Source organism: Marmota monax, unplaced genomic scaffold (genome assembly GCF_021218885.2).
Source record: "Marmota monax isolate L192 unplaced genomic scaffold, Marmota_monax_Labrador192_F-V1.1 WCK01_AAM20220418_F8-fsc00154, whole genome shotgun sequence".
Classification (NCBI taxonomy): Eukaryota; Metazoa; Chordata; class Mammalia; order Rodentia; family Sciuridae; genus Marmota; species Marmota monax.
Genome location: NW_026691933.1, coordinates 3,403,998 through 3,429,519, shown reverse-complemented (window position 1 = coordinate 3,429,519; position 25,522 = coordinate 3,403,998). Strand labels below are relative to the sequence as shown.

Sequence of the window (25,522 nt, the reverse complement as noted above, 5' to 3'; positions counted from 1 at the left end):
ATCACATGGAAAAGACCAGACTCACCAATAACATGGACATGTTGAAGACAATCCTACAGAAAGTCACAGCACTTGCCTTATGTTCTCAAACCACCTTTCCCACCAGGGTGGAAATGTAGAAGAGGCTAGAGCATAAAAACAAATGGAGGCATGGTATGTCATGAACAAGAAAGAACTGGCATTATTAAGTCCTAGTAAGTTTAAGGGACTTTCACAAGCATAACTCACTCCTTTATTTTTTTTCCACAACCTTATCAGATCAGTAATCACCCCTCTCCAATTTATAAATGAAACTGAAAGTCAGAGCAATTAAGCAACTTTCCCAGAAGAAACATGGTCAGTAACAGCAATGAGAATTGGAAAGGGTTGTCCTTCTCTTGAGGCTCCTTCTCCTGCCCCTCACTCCACTCAGACCTTGTTAGTTATTTTCACTTCAAATTTTAAGACTCGGGAAAATTGAATCTCAGATTCTTAAGGGTGGGAGTGGTGGGGGAGAACTTTCCTAGGTCATTATCTCCTGGAGGGTAAGGGGAAATATCAACATGTATCCAGGAAGGGAGAAGAAGAGGGAGAAAAAAGCAAACTGATTGATTTAAAAATAAAAATAAAAATAGGGAGGTTGAGGTGGATTCCAGAAATTATACATCCTGAGTATTCAATTTCTAAACAGGAATATTTAGCAAATCATTTGTGAACATTTGAAAAGATGGTCCTACAAAGAATAATTGGTAAACAGCCAGGCATGCCAGGGTAAACACAGGTCCTTTCTGAAAGGGATGCTTAGCCTGGTCAACCTAGAAGTGGTACAGACTCATGGCCTCTGTTTCAACAAGCCATTGGACATGGTCGCCTGTGTGACATCACTCTCATGGGCCCAAGGACATCAAAGGCCCTCCCAACCTCCCAAACCTCCTTCAAAATCATTTTGATCATTTATCCCTTCAGCCCCAAAAAGTATTACCCTAACACATTTTAAAATAAATATATATATATATATATTTATTTTAAAATATATATTTATAAAATATATTTATAAAATATATTATATATATTATTATATTATATATTATTATTTTATAAAATATATTATATATTTATAAAATATATATTTATAAAATATATATTTATTTTAATATATATATATACTGCCAACATATAACTAAGTAAAATTTAAGATTTTAATTTTTAGGGGGGAAAAAAAATGCAAGTTTTCTTCTCCCCCGAGCACTAAATGTTAGAACTCACTGCCCTGGACATGCAACAATGCAGGTCTTAGGCCCAATGACTTCCCTCCACCAGAGCCACCTCCACTGCCAATGTCAGTGACCTGCTCTTCACCATAAGAGTCCTGGAATCATTCCTTTCCATTTTATCGTCATCCATGAGAGTCCTGGAATCATTCCTTTCCATTCTATCGTCATCCACGCCTCTCCCCTCCAGATTCTCTTAGCCCCCTGGACCATCTACTATCAGTGCCTTCTTTTCCACATCCTTATCTTACCTCTCTGATCACCCCACCAAAATCCCCCCCTTTTAACAACAAATTATGGCTTTGCTTCACAATCTACGTTCCCTTCTGTACTCAGGGAGCTCAACAGTATCAGAAAAAAATAAAATAAAAATAAATGAATGAATATAGAGTACCCACATAAACAATGTGACCAGGTTACTGAGGCCCTGGTTTTCCCCAGGTCTCTAAGCATAATAATTCAGGACTTTTCTTGTCCTCAGCCAACTCCATTTCCCTTCCTCCTCAGCCAAGCTTTAGAACATGCACTACCTTCCTTCCTCCCACCTGCTAATTAATGGACCTTTCTCATTGCCCTACCTACCCCATTCTCTTGTGTGTTAAAACATTCTCTGAGCACACACTGTATGCTCAGCATTCCAGACAGGACCAAATCTCACAGTGCTTCCTCTCCATAAGCAAGAAAGTACCAGGGACTAGGCAATGCTGAGAATACACATCTTTACAAAATAGGGAGCAAGCATGGGCAGAGGTAGGGCCCACCTCACTCCCTGCTCACCTCTGCTTTCTCCAATTTTTTAAAAAAATATTTGCTTTAAAATTCAAATAACATACTTAGAAATGTATAATTCAGATGGTGGGTGGATGTTCAGCTCAATGGTAGAGCATGTGCCTGGCATGCATGAGGCTCTTGGTTCCATCCTCAATACCAATTAAAAAGAAAGTGTACAATTCAGTAGCATGTCCTACATTCACCTTGTTGTACAACCATCCCCTCTGTTTAGTTTCAAACATTTCTATTGCCCTAAACAGAAACCCTGAACCTAGTCTTCCTCCCCAGGCCCAGGAATGACACTCATCTGTTTCCTGTGTATGGATTTATCTTTCCTGGGCATTTTATATCAATGGAGTCAGCAATGCCCTCTCCAATTCTGAAACAGCTCTGCCCTTCCTGCTTTGTTCCTCCAGTCTCTCTCTCTTCAGTGTTTTTGGTCCGAGTCTCACAACTGTCCGGAAATGCCCAGCCCCCTCCTGCCTATGCCTTGGAAATCTCCCTGTGAACTGGTCTTGCCTATGAGCAATTCTCTGACCCCTTAAAAAACAAACCCATACTTCCTTTGACCTTCTTCCTCTTGTCAGTACAGGTCCAACACCTTCCTTCCCTTCTCAGCCTCTGATTCATTCAGCAGAATTTGGGAAGGTCCTCAAAGATTTCCAAATGGACAAAAGCAATAAAAACTCGAAGGCCTTATGTGTTAGTCAGCTTTTCATCATTGTGACAAAAATACCTGACCAGAAAGAGGAGCAAAAGTTCATTCCAACCTCCCAGCTTCAGAGGTTCAGTCCCTGGTCAGCCAAATCCATTGCTCTGAGCCCAAAATGAAAACATCATGGCTGAAGGGCATGGTTAAAAAAAAAAAAAAAAAAAAAAAAGCTGCTTAGTACATGACAGCCAGGAAGCAGAGAGTTCCAGTATCCAGGTATAAAATACAATCCCCAAATTACACCCATAATGACCCATTTCCTCCAGCCACGCCCCACCTGCCTACAGTTAGCAGCCAGTAATCCATTCAAATTACTCATTCTTTGAATGAATCAATCCACTGATTAGGTTACAGCTCCTCATAATCTAATCATTTCACCCCTGAACAGTCCTGTATTAACACAAGAGTTTTGGGGGAACGCCTCATATCCAAACAACACCACCATATCTCCCCATATCTCCCCGGTACCTCTGGTCAAATGATGTATGTGACCATGGATAACTGGTGATGAAGTGTCTCCATGCCTTCTCAATTTTCTTATCTGTAAAATGGGAATCAGAACACCACTTACATTGGGTCTTTTTTTTAATTTTTAAATTATAGATGGACACAATATCTTTATTTTGTTTGTTTATTTTTATGTGGTGCTGAGGATGGAACCCAGTATCTCACATGTGCAAAGCAAGCTCTCTGCCACTGAGCCAAAACCCCAGCCCCCTCATTGGGTCTTTTTGAAGAGTAGATGAGTATACCGAGTACCCGAAATGCTCAAAAAAATGCGTGAGGCATACAGTGAGGGTTCAAAAATGTTATCACCAGGGTCAGGATTACCTGTCTCATAAAACCCTTGGCCCTGCTTGCTCAGGAATGGCTACTTTAGCAGCCATTTTTCAACTTTGGCGGCCAACTTCTTTTCAATGTAGCCTATAAGTGCAAGAATTTTTCAAAGAACTGGCTCTTCCAGGGTAACACTTTTTTAAGGTGATATCATCCACTCCCCTAGCTTTCACTGCTACCTGATGCTGGCAAGGCCTCAACCCCCCCCCCCCCAATTTATTCTGGTCTTTACTTCTGGCCTCGGTTCTGCACCTACATGGGAACACCTTTGCACACATTAGCACCCCGAGAGTGCCTTGAATAAAGTGTTCCCTGAATTAAGAATCATCCTGCCCTTGCACTTCTCACCACCTCCCTGCCTGCCACCCTTTCCCCTCCTGACTTGAGTTTTCCATGATCTCTCACCAAGACATCAGCCCGTCCTTCCTGTCCCATCGTATTCTGTACCCTGTTTTGCATACAGTGGCCAGAACACCATCCAAAATCCAAATCTGCCCAAGCCACACTCCTCCTTAAATTTTTGCAGGTGCCTACCCTCCACTGTTCTCAGGATCAAGCCCAAATGCCTTCCCAGGGAAGGCTGTCCCTAATGTATCCCATCTATGAGGTGCTCTGGGAATGCTGACGGCTCAAGGCAGTGCTAAAATCAGCCCACACAGCCCCCTCTGGTGCAATGCCTTTCCACCAGAGTCTGCCAGATTCTGCACCCATCTCATGCTCAGTTGAAGCCTTCTCTGATGCCGTGGATCAGACTAAGTACTAAGTACCCTTCTTGCATGAAACTCACTGACACTAGCATCTTATGGGTCTGTGTTCCTCTTTAGACTGTAAGTTCTTTAAAGACCCTGTTTATCTTCTCCATCTATGCATCCACTCATCCACCCACCCACCTACCCATATATTCATCTATTCACCAAAAACATCCTGAAGGTTTTGTTGAACTCAGCTCTTGAAAAGGAATAAAATAGCTAACAAGGCAGACAAACTCACTGCCCTCAGCTAACAATACAGCAGTGTAGACAGAAAGAAATGTGTAACCACCACATGCCTTCCTTAGCAACTATACAGGCTCCCTGAGTTGAAATCCTGTCTTCACCACTGGTTAGCTATGAAACGTGGGGTACGTTAGTTCACCTCTAAATGCCTTAGTTTCCTCATGTGTAAAATTAGAACAGCAGGGCCTAACTACTACTTTCATTTTTTTGGTAAGATTGAGAGCTAAGAGATGTAAATTGACAGAAAGGATCCATAAAACTGTCTAGTACATCATGCCTGCTTTCTAAGAGTTAGTTATTCTTCCTGTAGTTGGAGCAATGGGAAGCATTTATGGCGGGTCCCACCCTGGATGGGGATTCTGGAGCTGTAGTCGCCTTTGTGCCAGTGTATAAGCCCTTGGTAAATGTTTATGGAGCCAGCCAGGTCTTGGAGAGCCCTTCAAGAATAGTTCATTGGCTTGGCACCAAAGACTTTCAGAGCTTAAAGTCACACAGGATAACATCTGACCCAGCCCACCCACTTTGGCGAAAGAGACAGAGGCTCACCAGCTAAAAAGTTAGTCATAGGGACCAGCCTCCAAATCTCCTGACTTCCTGGTGGGTGTCTTGTGGTGGCCTAATCCAAGCAGCTTCACGTCACCCCCAGCAGCCCAGCCATTTTACATCTTCCGTCTCCCTCTTTAATGGCTGCTGCTCACCACCCACACGCTCTTTTCTCCCCTTGCTTCCCTTTCTCATGGCTCTCCTCCAACCTAGTTTTGTTTTTCTGCCTGTCTTATGGTTGGGGGTTCTCATTCTTCCAAAGAAATGTCTACCCTTTCACAAAGTGAACCAGATATGGGTATGCTCTTCATGATATGGCTCAAACGAAGCATGGGGCAGGTGCAATCCCTGAGCCTTCCGGTCCCCCTTCAGGACTCCCTGATCACTCCCAATGGGAGGGAGATTTTTCTTCATCACCAGAAAGTTACATTTTGCTACCCTGGGATTCAGATGTTTTAGATACTCCAAGATTCCTAAATAGTTGTTGTATGGTATTGTTTGGGGAATAAGAACAAGAAAAAAAGTCTACACATGTTTGGGACAGAAACTCTATTTTTCCCAAAAAGTTTTTTCTAAATGGCTGAGGCTTGAACCCAGGACTTCCTGCATATCACACACATGCAGATCCCACATTAATCTAGATATACAACAAAGGGCAAGTAATGGCTCTCAGTTCAAAACTGTATCCTAAAGTTCCAACCACGTACATAAATATCGCACATCCACCCCTTTGCTCTAGCTTCCCAGAAGTGGCCTCTACATGGCCTGTCACTTTGGCACTGCAGACTGATGACAAGTGGCATTCCAACAGGACTTTTATTTTTTCAGGCTGTGGTATTTACAGAACTGCTCTACTCTGAAACTTCTGCTTGGACACTTCCATAGGCTTAGAAGGCAGCCAGTGAACTTAACACTGTGAACAAATAAATCCTGGTGTGCTGCATAAAGCTCTTGATTACTTTCCATGGTTGGGTTATAATGGCATTTATAACAGCCTTGCACTTCATGTATCTTTAAGGCTGAGCCTCTGTTGAGTTCTCATGCACATGTCTGACACTCACGGGAGCACAAAGCTCATCACAAGCCTGAGTGGGGCAAGACGGGGAATGCAGTTACATTGAAGGGCTGGGATTTTTAGACTACATCTCTTAGAAATGATTATACCACACAAATTTGCCTTGACAATAACAGCCATGGACACAGTGCTAAAAGTGGGTGGTAAATTTGTATGTACATGCCTTAGTACTGAAGAATTTACTACAATCCAAATCCTTGGGTTCCACATCTGTGGATTCAATCATCCATAATACAAAATATTTGAAAAAAGGGCTGGGGGTATAGCTCAGCAGGAAAGCATGTGCATAGCATTCATGAAGCCCTGGGTTCAAGTCTCAGCCACTCAGAAAAAAAAATTTTTTTGGAAAAAAAAAAAATTTCTGTACTGAACACATGTAGACTTTTTTTCTTGTTCTTATTCCCCAAATAATACCATATAACAACTATTTACATAATATTTACATAGTATTAGGTTTTATGAGTAATCTAGAGATGATTTCAAGCATGGAGAGGATGTGTATAGGTGAGATGTAGACACTATGCTACTTTATGTTTTGGGTGCTGGAAAAATAACTTCTGGACACCAAGGGACAACCAAATGTCACTGTCTTAGCTACTGGCTATGAAGATGTTTGCCCTGGATATGAGATGTTAGGAGTCTTACTTTGTTTTTCTTGTAAATGCTAAGGCAGATCTGTTCTTTTAAAAAATAAATGAAAAACCATTTATTTTAGGAAAAGAAAAATCACCTGCCTTCTTGATAAAACACTTTCTACACGAAAGACCTCTAGCACATCTTTCTCTTGCCAAAAACCTTTTACCTAGCTTAGGGGTGTTTTTCTTTGGCTCAACACCTAGAACAGGACTCATCCTCAGAAGGGCATTTGACATGCACCACATGAATTCATTTGTAGATGGGTGGCTTGAGTCAACAGCCTGTGATGGAGAACAGGCAGGCTTTAGAATCAGAGATCTGCATTGAACCCCCAATCAGCACCTGATTTGCAGGGGATCCTACATCCTTTTATGTTTATTATCATCTTAGCCTAAACATTAATAGCACCACTGTTACCTCTTAAAGAGTCCAGGTTTCAATGATAAATTATGTGGTCACCTTGCTTATTATTGGAGTTACTGCAGATAAGACTCTTCACACGGTCTCAAGTTTATTCAATGAAAACAAGGGAATCTAACTGTCACAAGCATGAAATCAGACAATGTGCACAAGGCTTGTTTCCAGAGTGTCCGGAATACCAGTTTCCATGCCCAAAAGGTCAGCTCTCAGGAGAAAGTGTTTATCCATATACATCATGGACTCACCTCTTCCGGGCAGGTTGAATATAGAACCTGTATCTCCCACTTTTTATTGCGATAATATCTATAAAATAGGAATGAGATCTGTGTCCACAGCTGCACATTAATTCCATCATCCACCTGACTAGGAGATGACTCATTCATGGATATTTAAATGCCTACATTCTAGATCTTCTGGGATTTTATTTACTCAATCTACAAAGGTGGGGTTAAGATCAAGACAACCCAAATCAAACCTCTATAAAACAGGCTAAGTGAATGTGGTACAGAATACAGAGGGCTAAGAGGTCCTTTGAAATAAGTGTGATTACCACCTGTCAGTCAATTGACTGTGGTGAGTTTCTTGCTTTCTTAAGCCAAAAACAGCTGGCCATATAGATCCCATGGAAGAACAGCTTGTTTTTTTTTTTTTTTTTAAAAAAAAAGGATCTTAGATACCGCACTTTAAAAATGAGGCCTAATCATATTCACAGTCTCAAACATGAATCTGTACTATCAATCAGTGGGTCCAGAAAACAATAGAATTTTGTTATTACCACTTACAGAGAGAGAGAGAGAGAGAGAGAGATGAGATGCTGTCACTTCATTGCTAAGCTTGTTAAATACACATGTTCTCCCTATTTCAAATGAATAGTAACAATTCCCACTTCTTTAAGAGGTGGATTATACTCAAGGAGAAATGTGAGTAATAACTAGATCCATAGAAAAATGAAGAAAAAAAATCATGAGACTATTTAATCCCAATCTTCAGCATAATATTTTTGGAAACAAACAATGGAAAGTTATTCTTCCCATTATCATTTAATATGATTGTCCAAGGTATTTGTGTTGAATATGTGAAGGTCCTTGCCTACCATAACTTCTAAAGAATTAGAAAGGAAATGTTCAGCATTTTCATGCTCTAAACACAGATTTAAAAGCTGCAAGAAGAAAAAGATGCTCATGGCATTACAACAATAGCTTTGTGTCTGGAGGACATCTAGAAACAGTGCAGAAAGCTATTCTGACAAAGTCACTTCCTATCAGCAGAAGTTTCCAGAAACAGAAAAGGACTGACAGCAGTCCAGAAATCCAGTTATAGCTGCAGCACAGCACCTTGCAAGCTGGACTCACTGGGTAGCAAATTAGCAACCAAGTCAAGTACATACCTATGGAGCTGTCTACCTCTACCCTGAGTCCTAATTTCTAGAGAACATTCTTCTCCCACATAAGTCATACACACACAACCCCCTACACACACTCACAGGCAGGGAGCCATCTGCAAAACAGAGTAACTTCTTACAGTTGTGTTGGTTATTATGTAACTTTGAAGCATATGAAGAAATAAATGTCTGGTTTTTTCTCCCCTTGAAAAACTGAAGCAGAAATCACACTTCTGGTTAGGATTCACATAATCAGTATGTTTTTAAGTAAATGCTTCATGTACCTTATACAACTTGACAATTTCACCAAGGGAATGTTCTAACAAACTTGCCTCCTCAAAATATGACAGAAGAGTGAGTAACAGATATAGTTCAACTGGTTGACCAAGTCTAAGAAGAAAACTAGCCAGGTGGAGATAAGCTCACACCCACTCCAAACCCTTGTCTGACAGCCTTGGGGAAAAGGAAGAGAAGGACTCCTGGTGACAGGGAGGGACAGGCGAGCAGCAGGCTGTGTGTATCCTGAATGTTTCACAATGCTCTACAATTTCTATACCACACCCCCCCCCAGAAGACTGAAGAGGCATATGGACCCCCTCACAGAAGGATTTTTTTCAATGCATAAAATACATAGGATCTCAAGAGGAAATCAATTATATTTAAAAAGTTGACAAAATATTTTTTTAATTATGATATAGTAATACATATACGTGTTTATTTAGCACATTAAATAACACTGTCTAGCAGCAGGTTTAACAACCACTATAATTTCCAAGTGGCGAAGAGTATTGATATTTTAAGATATCTGCTAACCATGTAGAGTGTGAAATCAAAATATTGGATATCTATTGGTGAAAAAGTCACAAATAACACTCATACTGCAGCAATTTGAGGCTAACATTTAAAGGTGAAAGAATTGCAGCAGGGTGCAGTGGTGCCTACCTATAATCCCAGAGACTTGGGAGGTTGAGGCAGGAGGATCACAAATTCAAGGCCAGCCTCAGCAATTTGAGGAGACCCAGTCTTAATAAGAGAACCAGGGATGTAGCTCAGTAGCAAAGTGTCCCTGGGTTCAAACCCCAGTATGGAAAAACAACAACAACAAATGAAGGACTTGCTAAATTTTGCTACAAATTAGTAAACATCAAACTTGCCACGAAAGCTCACAGATCTCCCTGAAGCCACTGCAACAGTGGGCTCATGTGAAAAGTCATGTGATAATCTGATTTAATCCTTGCTATGATTTCACAATGGTTTGTCCCCCCCACTGTCCAAGTGGTAGAAATGAACAGTGAAGAAGGAGCCTAGTGAAAAGTAAGAGGAGGCTCTACCCCAGTGAATGGATTCATGCTATCTCAAAAGAGTGGTCAGGTCTCATAGGACTGGATTCCTTCCCATGAGAATGGGTTGTGTGAGTTTGGCTCAAAAGTGAGTTTGGCTTTCTCAGCTCACACTCTCTTGCTTCCTTTTCCATCATGTGAGCTCTCTCACACACTCCCACCATGTGCTCTCACTGTGTGATACCATCTGCCACGTTTTGATGCACTCAGGGGATCCTCACCAAATGCTGGAACCATGCTATTTAGACTTTGCAGCCACCAGAAATGTGAATCAAATCCTCTTTATACATTACCAATCATCAGGTATTTTTGTTGTAGCAGCACAATGTGGACTAATATAACCTCCCATTCCTGTGGTCTTTCCAGAATAATGAAAATACCCACAAGGGAGCCTTTGTCCAAAAAGAACAATTAAACCACATATGTGGGAGAGCAGAAGGTCTGCACCAAGGAGAGTCTACCACATGTATGTGTGACTGGGAGAGGAGCAGTATGACTGGGACCAACATCTATATTCCTTTTTACTGATGCATCCAATGTATGGGTCACAGGTTGTTTTTTAAAATGCTTAACGTTAGCAGTAGTAATTCAGCTGAAGTATTGGACTAGAAGGGAAAAGTTATTTTATAAACCATCTCCCCTAGCACTGAAACCTATGGGACCCCAAAGCCTCCAGCTTATAGCAAATTTCCAATACTCCTTTACTGTCTAAAGTCAAATTATTACATAAACTATCTAGACATAGTTTCAAACATACTTGCTGAATGCCATAAGAATAACATAAACGGGAATAAAAGTAACTTATGACAAACCTGATGTATTTCAATATGGAATTAGTTGGGCAGGATTACTCTAGCAGCCATAATAGCATTGTTAGATGCCTGCACTTTATGTTAAAAAAAAGGGGGGGGGGGTCAGATCCAAATGTAAATGTGAAATGGAGAGTCACAACCAACTGAGAGGTTATAAAATCATCGCAGATGAGGTAATGCTATATGGGTGGTATGAATCTCCAAGGGTAACTTCCCCAACAAAACAGGGAGCAATCTTTTTCTTCATTGACTAGAAAAGTCGATGCCTTTTTAAAATGTACAAAAATGATGTTTATATGGAAGTTAGGTATAGATTGAGGTTTGCTTGCCCATGATAACCTAGTTGTAGCATACAGCTTGTGGCACAAGACTGTTCTTCCCACATAGATGTTTTACATCTGTAATGGTTTGGATCTGGAATATCCCCAAAAAACCTCATGTGTTAAAAGCATGGTCCTCAATGCAGGAAGGTTCAAAGGTAGATTTTTAGGCAATGACTAGATAATGAGGACTCTGACTTCATCAGTGGATTAAACCATTTGATCAGTGAAGTAATCCATCAAATGGATGGAAGTAGGTCACTGGGGGTCATGCCCTGGGTTTAGTCTATCTGTGGTCCCATCATCTTCGTCTCCCCCAACCCATCTCTCCCAGCTTTCCATCTGCCACGAGTTTAACAGCTTTCCTATACCATCCCTTATGTCATAATATTTCTATCTCAGAGCTGGCTGACATGAACTGAGACCTCTGAAGCCATGTGCCCCAAACCAACTTCTCCTCCTCTTAAGTTGTTCTTGTCAGGTATTTTGGTCAGAGTGATAAAAAGCTGACTAACACAGCACTCCTGATCCTCACCCAATAAGTGCTATAGCAATTCTCAATGAGTGGCAATGAAAATTGCCCCCACACATTTCTGAAATGCCTATAACCACACTGTTGGGTCTGAGGCTAGACCAGAGTCCTATCTTTAGGTCCCACCCCTGCCTACCTCTGAGTGATTTCAAGCTGGCACAAAGAGGACACTCCCTAGGTGACTGGGGCAGGCACTACAAGAGAAAGCTTAGACTTGTATAGCAGGTACCTTTACCCAGAGTTCTGCCCTTGGGACAAGAAAAGCGGAATATAGTAGGGAGAGAAAATAAGCAGCCAGGCAGATGGAAACAGGAGGAGCCTAGATCCCAGGATGCAGGTGGCTCCTGGAACCTCTCCCAGTCCCTGATGTGAATTCTCCACTTTGGCTGCAGCAAGCTCCAACAGGTTTCTACTGCTGGTGCCCAGAAGAATCCTTATTAATTATACACACCCAGCCACCTGGAGGGAAAGCCACCCACCTGAACTAAGGGGGCAGCAGCAACAACAAAAATGCTCAAGGGAACTTACTCCGCTGTCAAAGAAGCTATGTTTCTTGAGGAAGGTCCCTCAGATCTTACCTAAGCTTTTCATGCTATAGTCAAACCTCATCCATTTTGATTCTACCCTCACCGCCAATAAAAGAAATGAGTCAGTGGCCACTCTTCATCTGGCATTTCAGATTCTAAAAAGACATATCCAGATCAATCTGAAGTCTTTTTTGCCTCAGCTCTTGCTCATAAATTCCATGAGCCACACAACATAAATAACCATGTCGTCCTTCCTAACAGGCTTGGAAAATGTAGGTATTAAAGAAAGTTGTCCTTTAAGGGCCCAATTAGGTCTGAGTGAAAAAAATTTTTTTTTTCCTAAAATCTGTTCAGCTGCAAAAGTTCATAATTTAATGTCTCTAAATTGTATTATGCTCAGAAATACTACCACCCTAATTCAGAAATGTGGCAATAAGGACCACTTGCCAGAGGTGTTCTTAAAAGAAGGCAGGATCACTGTTTCTCTACCTCTTCCACTAATGGACTCCATTATATCACAAAAAAAAAAAAAAAAAAAAAAAAGGCCCTGCTGGAATCTAATGAATAAATAACTAGCACTTGAATGGAATTTGTGTCCATTTTAATTCCAATTAGTTTCCACTAGAAAGCCTTATTTAAATTAAAAGGGGGAGGCACAACACTACTTATAATCAAACACTTCAGAAATGCTTGAAAAGTTTCCTAAGCAAGCCAATCAGGTATAATGTTAAATAGCAAATTTTAACTGCTGGGTCTAAGTAAATAGAAAAAGTTTGAGTATGGCATGGGAGATGGGTTAGTATTCTGTATCTATAGTATATTAGAAGTACCCAGGGTCACTTCCAAATGGAGAGTCACAACCAACTGAGAGATTATAAAATCATCCCAGTGCAAGAGTGAGAAAAGTTTTCCTTCAAGGGTCAGAAAATAAATCAGGCACTTCAGGCAAGGTCACCATGACACATCTCGGCCAATGTCAAGTGAAAGCAGTCATAAGCAATACAAGAACAATGGGAGGGCCCCATTCCAATAAAACTTTATTTACAACAGGGGCAGCTGGTCATAGTCTCCTGATCCTTGACCAGCATTTTTTTTAAAAGCAATAAAAAGAGAATAGAAAATATTGGAGGACATCATACTAATAAAGATAAGTACTGTTTCGTAAAACTTTACTTGCTGTTACATATGTGAATTCTGAGTCAATATATGTTATTACTATAGATTCAAATCAAAAGCTGACAGAATAGAAGATTTGGGAAAAAAAATACATTGTTAAGGCTGGGGTTGTGGCTCAGTGGTAGAATGCTCACCTAGCACATGTGAGGCACTGGATTCGATCCTCGGTACCACATAAAAATATATTTTAAAAAATAATAGCATATGGAGTAAAAAAAAAATCTTTCTTAACTGTTCAAGAACAGAGTCTGCTTCTGAGTGAAACTGGTGAGAATTTAAAGAACTTTAATGTTGTGCTAAAAACAGGGAAAGAGCAGATATCATGGGACATTCATTCAGCTAAAATTATAATCTTAAAAGAAATATTAATTAGTTACAACTAATACAAAATGATCTTCCAGAGGACACTAAAATTACTTCTCATGTTTTTCAAATATCTAATAAGAGCTGTGTATCAACTGTTGCAAATTTCTCCATAACTCAGTGGCTTAAAACAAACATGTTTGTACATAAAGGTACAGGTTAGACAGGTGATTCTACTGACACAGGCCAGGCTGAGCTGATCTAGGCCAGACATGCTCAGGAGACTGTGAGCAGCTGATGGGTCAGAAAGAAGCTGGATAGTCTAGGATGGAATCAGCTGGCATATCCTGGCTCACCCCACTGGGCTAGTCTGGGCATATTTTCATGGTAGGGGCAGAGATCTAAGAACAAACCCAGTGCTGACAAAGCCAATCAGAAACACATAGGAGCTCTTAAAACTGTTTATACACAGTATTTACTAACATTCCATTGGCCAAAGCAAGTCACATAACCAATACCAGGGGTGGGGAACGGGAAGGAAGCAGAACTACAAAGCTACTGGGGGAAGAATGTGGCTATAGACAGGCCATTAATCAGAGCCATTAGTGCAATCAATCTACCACCAGTGATATTTATTGTTTATTATCACCTTGGCAGAAGCAGAGAGATCTGACATTATTTCAGGTTTTTCCATTACTATTGCTCATTATGTTTGTTCATAATCACTTGTAAGGCAGAAAAGCAGAGTGAAAAGAATGAACAGCTTTAAAACGCAGGCTTTTGTAACCTGGCTCTTCCACTTCTGGCTATGTGACCCTGAACAAGTTTGCTTCACTCCTCCGTTTACTCATTATAATAAAAGGTTCAGGGACATTTACATACTATGTGACATGTAAGAGTACTTGGCTCTCTCTCTGGCCTTAGCAGAACTCAAAATTTATTTAGATACTAAAATGCTTTGCAAATAGTTGGTGTGACTATGTTCAAAAAGAGGAATGAGGAAACAGGTAAATTTTCTATAACAGTTAAACACCTTCACACACACACACACACACACACTCACAAAAAGCTAGTTTTCATAAAGGGTAAAGAATCGTTTCCTTTCAAAGAATTTTGAGGACTGTGGTAAGCACAAACATGTCCCCCGAAGATATTCATAACAGAATCCCTGAAACCTATGATCATATTACCCTACAAGGCAGATGTGATTAAATTAAGGACCTTCAGATGGGGTGATTATCATGGATTATCCTGATTGGTCTAATCTAATCACTTGGATCCATAAAAGAAAAGAACCTTTCTCAGCTCTCTCCAGAGTACCAGCATGGGGGCACAGGACTCAGCTCAGGGTTGGTGGTGCTGAAGGAAGGGGACACAAGCTGGGAATTCAGGCAACCCCTAGTAGTTAGGAAAGGCAAGAAATGGATTTGCCCATGGAGCCAACAGAAAGGATGCTAGCTGGTGAGACTCCTGTTAGAGCTTTTACCTACAGAATTAAAAGTGACTGAGTGTTGCTTTAAGCTCCTGGGTTTGTGGTTGTTACAGCAGCAATACAAGGATGATGTAATCTAACAATGAGAAAGCAGAAAAGTCTCTCTTAGCCAGGTGCACTGGTGCAAGCCTGTAATCCCAGCCACTGAGTAGGCTGAGGCAGGAGGATCACTAGTTCAAAGCCAGCCTCAGCAACTTAGCGAGGCCCTAAGCAACTCAGTGATACCTTGTTTCTAAATAAAATACAAAAGAAGGCTGGGGATGGGGCTCAGTGGTTAAGCACACCTGGGTTCCATCCCCAGTACCCCCCCCCCCAAAAAAAAAAAAGAAAGAAAAAGGAAAGAAAAGTCCCTCTTGAAACAACAGGACTGGTAAGAAGAATTTCTGGAACTTGGAGAATATTAACTAGACATGGCATCAAAAATGGAAAGCCGTTTCTGATTCTGGTTTTAGGGGCAGCTGGAGAAAAGGCAATATGATAGAAATAGCAACTCACGATATCATGTACTTTTAGTACACTTTATAGGAAAGAACAATAAAAATCATCATCCTCAGCATCTAAGCACCCCTACTTACGACTAGTGGAAAGGCCTCACTAATAAAGTCTTCCACAGAAACTCTGGAGATTTCATTTATATGATGCTATTCCATACCTGAACTCCAACACTTACTGCTCACTTTCTGTTTTGTAGATGACAATAAGGTAATAACCCCTGGTAGGTATTAAAACACACACACACACACAGAGAGTTTAAATCTGTTGATCTTCATGAGCCCATGTATCATATGCACTGTGAATGAGGCAGATGTCAACAAAAAGTCCACAGAGTGATTTGAAAAACAGAACTTTATAGAGGCACAAAGATCACATAGGACCTTAAAATTAGGAACACACCTAAGAATATTTGTAAGGATAGATTAAAGAAGCTAGAGTTCCCTGGAGGTTTTGTGGGTGTAAAACCTCCCACACCCCCAGGACAGGAGAAGCTGAGTGACACGTCATCTGACAGATGAGAAGCTAGGTCCAGGAGCACACAGCCAGCCCACAGGGCGACAGCAGCCCAGCTCAGAGGCCTCACCTGCCAGAGTTGGGGTTCACTCACCAGCCCCACCAGCAGTCTTCTCTCGTGACTCCAGCATGCCAGGCAATGAGCTCCCAGTCTGTGCCTACTCGAATTCCAAACTCTTCTCTGTGTATTTCTTGGGTTAGATGTGTTTTTTTTTTTTTTTTTTTGGGGGGGGGGTGCGCTTTGTTTTGTTTTGTTGGAACAAGTCTAGGGCGAGGAAATTTGCCCTTGTGGGAGTTTTTGAACATATGAATAACAAATAAGGCCTGGTGAACTTATAGAAGAAAAGTGACCATATTTACCCAAGAGAATGACATTTGCACCTACAAAACAATGTACAGGGTAGACTGCCCACTTAACAATGGATGTCACCTTTACATCTAGCAAGCATAATGATTAAAAATCAAAGAGAATTGGGGAGGATGTATCATTCTTAGGGGAGATTAGAAAATTGCATTAAAGAGGGAAAGCAACAGAGAGGCCTGATACTGTGTTGCAGGGGTCTCACAGAGGACTGCAGAGACCTCATAGTGTACATTACTAGGAGAGGAGATAGAAAAAAGCTCCCGTTTCCGTACATGCTCCCCCCCAACACACACATTTTACTGCTTCTTCCTCTACTAGCTCTAAAAATTATAGTGGAGGAAGCTGGGTGTGGTAGTGTGGCCTGCAATTACAGTGACTGTGAGGCTGAAGTAGGAGGATCACAAGTTCAAGGCAAGCCTCTGCAATTTAGTGAGACCCTGTTTCAATATTAAAAAAAACAAACAACAACAAAAAGACAGTGCTAAAGTGCCCCTGGATTCCATCCCCAGTACCTAAAGAAAAAAATATATATACAGAGAGGGAATGACAGAAATATATCAAACAGAAATACTAACAAAGGTACCAAAGGAAAACAGAAAGATGAAAGATGAGATTAACAGGGGCATCAGAAAGTGCTTCCCTAAAGAAGATGTGCAACATAAAGAATTGGTCATTTAGAAAACTCATTGCTATGAATACTAGTAAATTAAAAAAAAAAAATCAGAGTTGAAAATAACAAATTGCCTAAAAAAAAAAAAATCAGCTGCAAGGAGACTGATATAAAACCCTTATCCTTTAAATGTAGTTGCTTCACAGGGAAACACAGAAGTCATGTAAACAGGATTTGGCCCAGCTAGTGGCTGTGTCAATGCAGAGTCCCATTTCCCAGGATACTGTGGCACAGAACCACAGAATTTTGTGAGCCCGATCATCTTCTGGTCTTTGGACTTCAATTTCCCCAGGGAAAAATACTGCTTCACTAGAGGAAGGGAGGTTATTTCTAAGCTGAGAGTCAGGACCAAGGCTTTTCATTTCTAAACATATAAAAGTAAACATCCCAAAAGATAGTGATAATAAAGGGTTGGTTCTTAGGTAAGCATTTCACTGTCTGCTAAGGGGAGTTTATACAAGAACAAAAGTAACTTGAATGTTTTCTCAATCTTTTTTTATTTTTATTTTTTAATTCATTGAGGGAATTTGCTTATTCTACACCTCTTTTTGTCACAGGTGTAGGTTGTGTAGGATCAGACAACATCAGCACTGAACAGATCTCTGGAGTTCATTCAACCCCCTTACTTTCCAACCTGAGGCCCAAAGTGGTCATACAGGCTGACTCCGTGTATTCACATTTGCATTTGTCTTCATGACTGAACTTAACTCTTGGAGTAGGACCTAACCACAGAGCTACTCAAGGAACTCCAAACCCCTTGAGCAGCTAAGTTCTATTTATTGAGCAGAAACATTTTGAAGTCAGGAGCAGGTGAGAGAACTGATGCCTGATCCATTCCTAAACACAAGAAGGGACCAGAAGGAAAGGAAATGGAGCCCACTGGTAGACCCAGCAGCAAAACTCCACCAAGTGGGTGATCTCAGGGGTCAGAGGAACATCTTGCAGGGCCTCTGCGCTCTTTCTAGGATTCCCCACACTGTGGGGTTGCCTTCACAGGCAACCTTTACTAGTTGGTTCAGGAACAGTTCTGACACCACTGCCACATCACTCTGTGCTCTTAAAGGTGAAAAATCAATGCCTAGAGGAGCAGGAACCCAAAGACCCATTGAGAGAATTAATTAATAAGAGTAAAACATAACGTTCAGCCCAGACAGTATCCTTAAAATGTCAGACTGCTAGGGTGGAACACACCTGTAATCCCAGCAGCTCACTTGTAATCCCAGCTATGTCAGGGACTGAGGCAAGAGGACTGTGAATACAAGGTCAGCCAGGGCAACTTAGCAAGATCCTGTCTCAAAACAAAATTTAAAAAGAGTATGTGTGGAAAGGGGAGTTTGGGAATGTAGCTCAGTGGTAGAGTGCCACATGCCTAGCATGTGGAAGGCCCTGGGTTCAATCCCTGGCAAAACAAGATGTCAAATTGCACAGGAAAAGCAAGAAGAGAACACATCACTCAAAAGGACATAAATCACCTACGTATCCCCAGCCCAGGAGGGGAAGGAACTGTGCCACTCCCATATTTGCTCCCCCACCATATTCCAAAGTGAAGCTGGATGTGAGTCCACTTGGGGACTCTAGGAAGACCCAAAAGTCCAGCACATTCTCTTCCCGGAACATCTCTATAAACAAAGCAGGCACACATTGATATCAATTGTTCCCAGGGGACTCAACTTCCACCTGCTGGTAAGCAAGTCTGTCAACCTCTCTGCAGGTCTGTGTCCTCAGCTAGACAGGAAGGGGATCCAGAAGGACTCCACTGCTGTCCCTTCCAAACCCCAAGTGTCTTAAGACTTCTTGGTTGGGATTATAAAGGAGGCCCTGCTAAGTATATGACATCCTTGACAGCCTTAGTAACTAGACATGGTCTAGCTAGCATGGGCTCTGGGTTCAAATCCTCACACTGCCTTCTGAGGCTGTTCAAGACTTTGGCTAGATTTCATGACCCTCCATGTTACAGTCTTTCTATGTATAAAAACTAGGAGCAAAATGTTTCAGGGTTGTAATAAGGATTAAATGAGATAATACAAAGGAAGCATGTAGACTAATGTCAATTATGGAAGATAAATCTTTTTCATCATTATCATTCTTATTTTCTTGATTACCTGTTCTTGACATTTTTCTACCAAGACATATAATCTTTGTGACAATCACCATTACGACATACTTCCATGGCAGGGACAGAGATGTAGAAAAGAACCAGAACTGTCAGAGTGGAAGACTTTTCTGTGTGAGATACTTATAAAAAGCATTTTATACCAGCATGACAGGACCCATAAGCAGTTCGTGTGCAGAAGTACAACACTAAGGAGCTCAAACAGGAGTAGGGACTGGTACACCTCCAGGGCCAGTCACAACCACAGAGGAAGCAAACAAGTGAGCTCTTGTTATTCTAGGGATAACACTGTAAGGCTGACTTCTTAAGTATATTGCAAACAGCAATACTGAACTCTTACTAGTAATAAAATATTTGGGCTACACCTCACCCCTGAGCTCATGGACAATAGGGTAGAGAAAAGTTCCTTTTCCATTCTCAGCAGGGCCAAGGTCCAGCAGGCATTAACACAGGCCTGGCAGTGGAGGTGACAAAGAGACAGTGCCAATTTCCAAGGAGAACGGCTCCCTCCAAACCTGACACAATAGCTTATACCTCTTGCCTCTCCAGACTTTCGAGGCTAGACAAGGAGCCCCAAGAGGAAGGCCCCGCTCTGATTCCAGAAGGCTGTGTGTGTAGGCAAGAGAGTCGATTCCTTCAACCCTTCTTACGCATCCATACAACATACAGAACAAAGTCAGAGAAAGGTACAATAATTCTGGCAATGGAAAAAATAAAATAGCCTAAATGGGCAAACACAGCTTAAGTCCCCACTCTCGGCTGAGAGCATGGTCGCAGTACTAAAGGCTCCTGGGACTCACCTTGGCGGCTTTCCAAGAGCTATTAGCTATTAGTTTGCATTAACACACTGAAAGAGAAGGTCAGATAAATTAAAAGTGAGAAGGTAATTCAGAGAAAGGACATCTTCATACTAGGCGACAGCAGAATGCATGACACATGGTAAAGACTGGATATATACTGAGTGCACTTACAGACAACATCAGGGTCACACATGCATTTGTGTTAGTGATATGGACACAGGCTGTAAAGTGCATACAAGACAATAGCTTAGCTGAGAAACTTCATAAAACTTTAAGGGTTGAGAAGATCTTTACTGAATTTTCAACAGAAATTTCAAAGTATAGCCATCTTCGGACTATTAGGAGTGACTCTATACTTCAAAGCAATTATTCACTTTAAAGGCAGCCTGGTCAAACCTGCACTGACAAGTTCCAAATGCTCCACTGTCACCTACATGGCAATTCTGCCCCTACGAAATATAAAATTTTTACCTCCCTTTTTTTAAAGTACCTGTATTCTGGAACATACATACTTTCCTTCAGTCAAAACTATCCATCACCTGTTCACCTGGCACCAGGATACATACTTCTACAAACTGTCAGTCACCATAGCAACCCCCCAGAGACAAACCTGAAGGAACCACTTTCCTGAGACTCACTATAATAGCATCAACATAGACAGCCACCCCACCCAGCCCCCACCACCCCTCATAGAGCCAGGAGGACAGGACAAACAGGAGGACAAGAGAGAAGAAAATGAATCCCTGATGCTCTTTAAGCCTCTTGGAATCGCTTAAAATCCCAGTCAGGATAATCACAGAGTGAGAGAGGGTACACACTTCCAAGCCCAGAGGGTATTGATGACTATTCTTTGTGATTTTCCTGACAAAACTTATTCCATTGTGACCCTGCAGTGACTTGAACCCCCAAACCTGTGGAACATAAGGAAAAGGTCAAATGTCAGTTTGCTATCTGGGACAAGTACTGAGCAGCTATACTTCTCAGGGGAGGAGTCAACTCCCCACCCTCCCTACCCCCAGTTAGAGCCACAGGGGGGACTCTGGCATCTCAATGCCTTTGGAGACCAGATGAGCAGAAGAGTGGTTGGTTATTTTTAAATTGAGAAAACTGAATGGGAAGGGAGAAAACCTGATTCTTGTGATCTCTTAAGGCCCCTTCCAGCTTCCAGATTCTCCCAAGGAATACTGCATATGCACATACATATGCACACGCTTCTTTATAAAAATGTATACGGATGTGTGTGTATATATATAAATGAGTACAGTATTCACACTTCCAAACACAAAGTACTTGAAATGCACACTGCTGAGATCAAAAGGCTAGTGAGCTGCTTTGCAGCAGCTGGGACTGAAGCACACAGATACCACTGACAGATCTGGGCAGAGCCTAGCAGCTCTCCTGACATTGCAGTTCACCTTAAAACCAACTGACTGGTGGCCATTTGGGTAGCTGCAAACCCTGCAAAACTCCATAGACGCTTTCTCCTAGTGATTCTAGTCACAAGTGTCCAAAAGCCAGAAGTTCAGGCTGGAAAAAAGGAAGGAGAGGAAAGAAAATGCCCAAGCCCTATCTCCAGACACCCAGCTCCACCACAAACAGTAGGCTGGCAGAGCAACTTCCTTCCTCTAATTCAGTTCCTTAAAAGGGCAAAAAGGTCACTCTCTTCCCACCTTGATTTTCAGGGGTCCCCCCTCAACACGTTGATCACAGGTACATTAAGTTGAAAATTGGAGAAAACTATAAAGTCCTCTAAAAGGAGGAGCTTCACTCTGATCCTATACTGTCAAACAAATTTAAGGGTGTCCATCTCAGCCCTGAACAATCAGAACAAAAATAATTTATAGCAAAGAAGAAAGGAGCAAAAATCCCTTCAGATGAATGAATTGAGATGGTTTATCCCAGGTTGTTATTTTCTGGGATCAGACAAGAGTTCTGATCCCGCGTCAAGAATCAAAATGTGGGTGACAGAGGCCAATATCCGGGATGCGATAGAAGTAATAACCAACCAAGTCGCTCAGGTCCTGACAAAGAGCTGGGGAGCTTTGGGTTTAATTAACTTGCTCTCCACTTACAGACCATTAGAACAAGATCCTCCTCTTAACACTTTGTTGACAGATGTACTGCCAGCCCACAGGAACAGTTTGCCTCCCTTCCAACTTCACAGCCCCAGTAATGCCCAACATTTCCTAAACGGGCCAGCAGGGCCGGGTGCAGACATTGGCGTCCTCCCAGTGTTGGGTCCTGGCAGGCAGAGCCAGAAGTATGGGGCCTTAGACCTCCACTAGCGTCTCAGAAAACCATAAGCATCACCTTGTCTGTGCAGCCCAAAGATGCTTGGCTGTTCTTAACGTTGCTGGACAATGCAAGCGCCACCCCTTCGCTCTTCGACAGGGTGGCTAGAAAAGCGCGGCTTTGTGTGTGACAGCGAGTGTGCGCGCGCGAACGTCCCCAGGCTCACACACCCCCTTCCACCTAGCCTGCTTGCAGCTCCCGGTCTGTGCGCGCGAGGGGCGCATTGCGAGAGAATCCACCTGGCAGACAGCCGCGCCACCAGGCCTCTGGCCACACGGCCTCGGGGAGTAGGGAATGACATCCACGCCCCAGTGCCCAACCGCAGGGATGGCCAGAGAGAGCAGAACCCGGAGCCCAGCAAAGGCCAGGCAGGGGCCAGGGGCACAGAAGGGCGACAGGAGGGCACAGCGCTCCCCACTCACGCAACCCCCCGCCCCCAACTTTTGGAGCTGGGGGCCAGGGCTGCTCGCTACTCGGCAGGAAGTTCACAAGACCGCACTGAGCATGCTCTTGGGGAGTGTGTGCGCGGGTGTGGGCTCTTTGCTCCCTCAGCCTCAGCGACCCGGCAGCCGCGCTCAGAGCTCTGGCCGGCTTGTGGTCCAACCCTTAGTCCCCAAGGGGCCCTGGGGCCCGAAGGGCCTGCCTGATCTCCTGGCCCGGAGAGCCTGCTCGCCTCCTCCCTCCTCCCCAGGAGCCCGGGGCCAGTCCCCCTCTTTCTTCTCCCCCACTGGCCCATGGACGAACCCACCCTGCGCGCCTGAGTCCCCGGGACTCCAGCACGGCCCACGCCTGCAGCATGACCCCATCGGGCTCCTCCAAGGTTCGAGCGCCCATCTGCCATTCCCGGCCGCTCGCCTCCAGCCTGTGCCATCAGAGCCTCCTCTGGACAGGTCCAAGGAAAGCTTACAAGCCTCCTCGACCCGCGGCCTGGAGGGCTTCATTCTCCCCTTGGGAGGGGCTGCCCGGGGCAGGTGGGAGACTCACGGCGCGCCCCCCGGCTGCACTCCTGGGTCCCGCAAAGCGGCTGCGGCCGGGGAACCCACGCAGCCCCGGAGAGGCTGCAGGCAAAGCCTGGGGCTGTGCCGCCTCCTGTGCAGGTTCTCCAGCGCACCCCTGTGCGACTCCCCGATCCCCCCGCGGTCCCCTCTGTGTGCATCTCCCCCCGCCCCGGGGATGGCGAGCTCCGACATGATCGACCGACCCAGCAGCTCTTACCTTCTTGTTGAGCAGCAGCAGCAGCAGCCGGGATCACCTCCCGCCGCCCTGCCCACAGGGCCCGAGGCGCAGCTGGGCGCGGGGTCGCGGCGCCTGGAGCCTGCGGCGCGGCTACCTGGGCTGGATCGCGCCCGGGGCCGCCGCCGCCGCCGCCGCCGCCGCTGAGCCGCAGGGCCGCCGCCGAGCGGGCCGCGGCAGGGACGGTCTGCAAACTCCCAGCCCTGGCGGGGCCGCGCACAGCGCGTCCACACTCGGCCGACGCGCAGTAGAGACAGTCCTCTGGGGTCCAGTGGACCAGGGCAAGGGAGTCCGCCCGCGATTTCTTAAAACCCTCTGCCACCCGACCTCTCCAACTTCTCTCTGCTTCTGAGCTCGCGGCTCGCGGAGGCAGGGATTCCGGCCAGGGACATTCGGCAAACTCCCCGCCCTCCCCGGAGGAGCGCTCAGCCAATTCGGAACGCCCCAGCTTTTCAGGGGTTGTCTGCAAACTCTCAACCCTGTCGAGGAGGACTTCCAGCCTCGCAATTCCGCAGCCCTAGGGGAGACCAGAGAGAGCCAGACCTATTGTAGCCATAAATAATGTTCTAGGGGCAGCGTGCAAATGCTGATATGACCATGTATCCTCCAGAGTGGTGCAGTCCAAGCCTGTAAGGACCTGTGGACTTCCAGCGGTGAAATCCAATGAGGATGAGATTATAGGCTCAACTGTCTAGTGGTGCAGGCAACTTTAATAAATGCCCTGAGGCTCAGTTACTTCCTTTGTAGAATGGATTAAATGAGGCCGTAAGAGTTGCTGCCACTTGGTTTTTGTGACCTTGTGCAAGCCACTTAACCATTTGGGATTCAGCTGCTTTATCTGTGAACATAATAAATACAGATTCATGAGGCTATTGTGAAGATGAAATAAATGTAAAGTATTTAGTAATACCTGGCATATAGTAGGCACGTAGATAAGGAATTTGGTTCCTCTTTCTCTGCCCTGCTTCCTGCCCCTGATTTTATGAACACTCTGGACATATACCCAACCATTATACTGTTGTAAATTCAAAAAGAAATAAAACACATCCCATGCCCTGAAGGGACCACAAAGAACACTGACGGGCATGAAATGTTAAATCTGAACCTCCAGACAGAATGCCTTACATTCACTAAGCATTACAGATCCATATTAAGTCATATCTGTAATGGAGGAAGAGTGGGCTGGTGAATTACCAAGGGGTGAAAATGACAAGGTTCGTAATCCCAGCATGTCCCAGGTTTTTTTAACACTACTTCAGGTTACAGTGAAAGAGTTTATGTTTAAATTCCTCTGACCTTCCCTACAGGATTTCTCCATCCCATTTCCCTGTCCTCCTTGGGTGTCTTCATTCTTGGTCTAAGATCACCCCATCCTGCTGCTCAGGGTTTTCAGCAGAAGCATTTAGAAAGAGAGGATTGTAGAAATTTTAAACTCTAGAAACAATTCAATTCATCTTCATATTGTTAAGTAATTTCTCAGGACCACACACCCAGTTAGGGAGGTCTCCTGACTCCAGGACCTTAACACACCCTGTGGCCTCTCTTGCACAGAGAGTTTGAGGCACCAGGTCAGTTTTCCCTTTAACTTGAACCTGGAAGAAATAACTGGAATTCTTCCCCATCAGATGAGCCACACAATATCAGCCACTTGGGTCCTCAGCTGTCAGGAATTGTCCAAGTAGTGCTCAAGGACCACAAGGAAATCTTCACGGACAAGACAATTCCTCTTCATAAGAAAAAGACCTTTTGTTGAAATCCCAGGAATCCCAAGGCACGTATTTCCCTCAGTCCCTTGGAAGAAAATAATGTCTCAAGCTTGCTTCAGGCACCAGGAGGGAAATAGAAGAATGGTGACATCTGGTGGCCAGGCCTTTCTGTGCCGAATATGGATAGTACAGATCTAATCATTACAGATTCGAT

The 25,522-nt window shown here is 43.6% G+C and overlaps 1 protein-coding gene across 7 annotated transcripts in view; it reads right to left on the bottom strand.

Moving 5' to 3' along the window:
• The window catches only part of Mgat5 (alpha-1,6-mannosylglycoprotein 6-beta-N-acetylglucosaminyltransferase), a 331,545-nt gene extending 307,821 nt beyond the window's left edge, over positions 1-23,724 (bottom strand). For 2 of the 7 annotated variants that reach the window (XM_046454522.2, XM_058584189.1), the window contains exon 1: positions 23,585-23,708. The gene's annotated coding sequence lies outside the window, so the exon portion shown is untranslated. Of the gene's footprint in view, positions 1-25; positions 45-3,201; positions 3,275-23,584 lie in introns of those variants that run through there. The other 5 variants (XM_046452536.2, XM_046453261.2, XM_046453871.2 and 2 more) reach the window with 5 other exon arrangements.
• Positions 23,725-25,522: the final 1,798 nt, after the last annotated feature.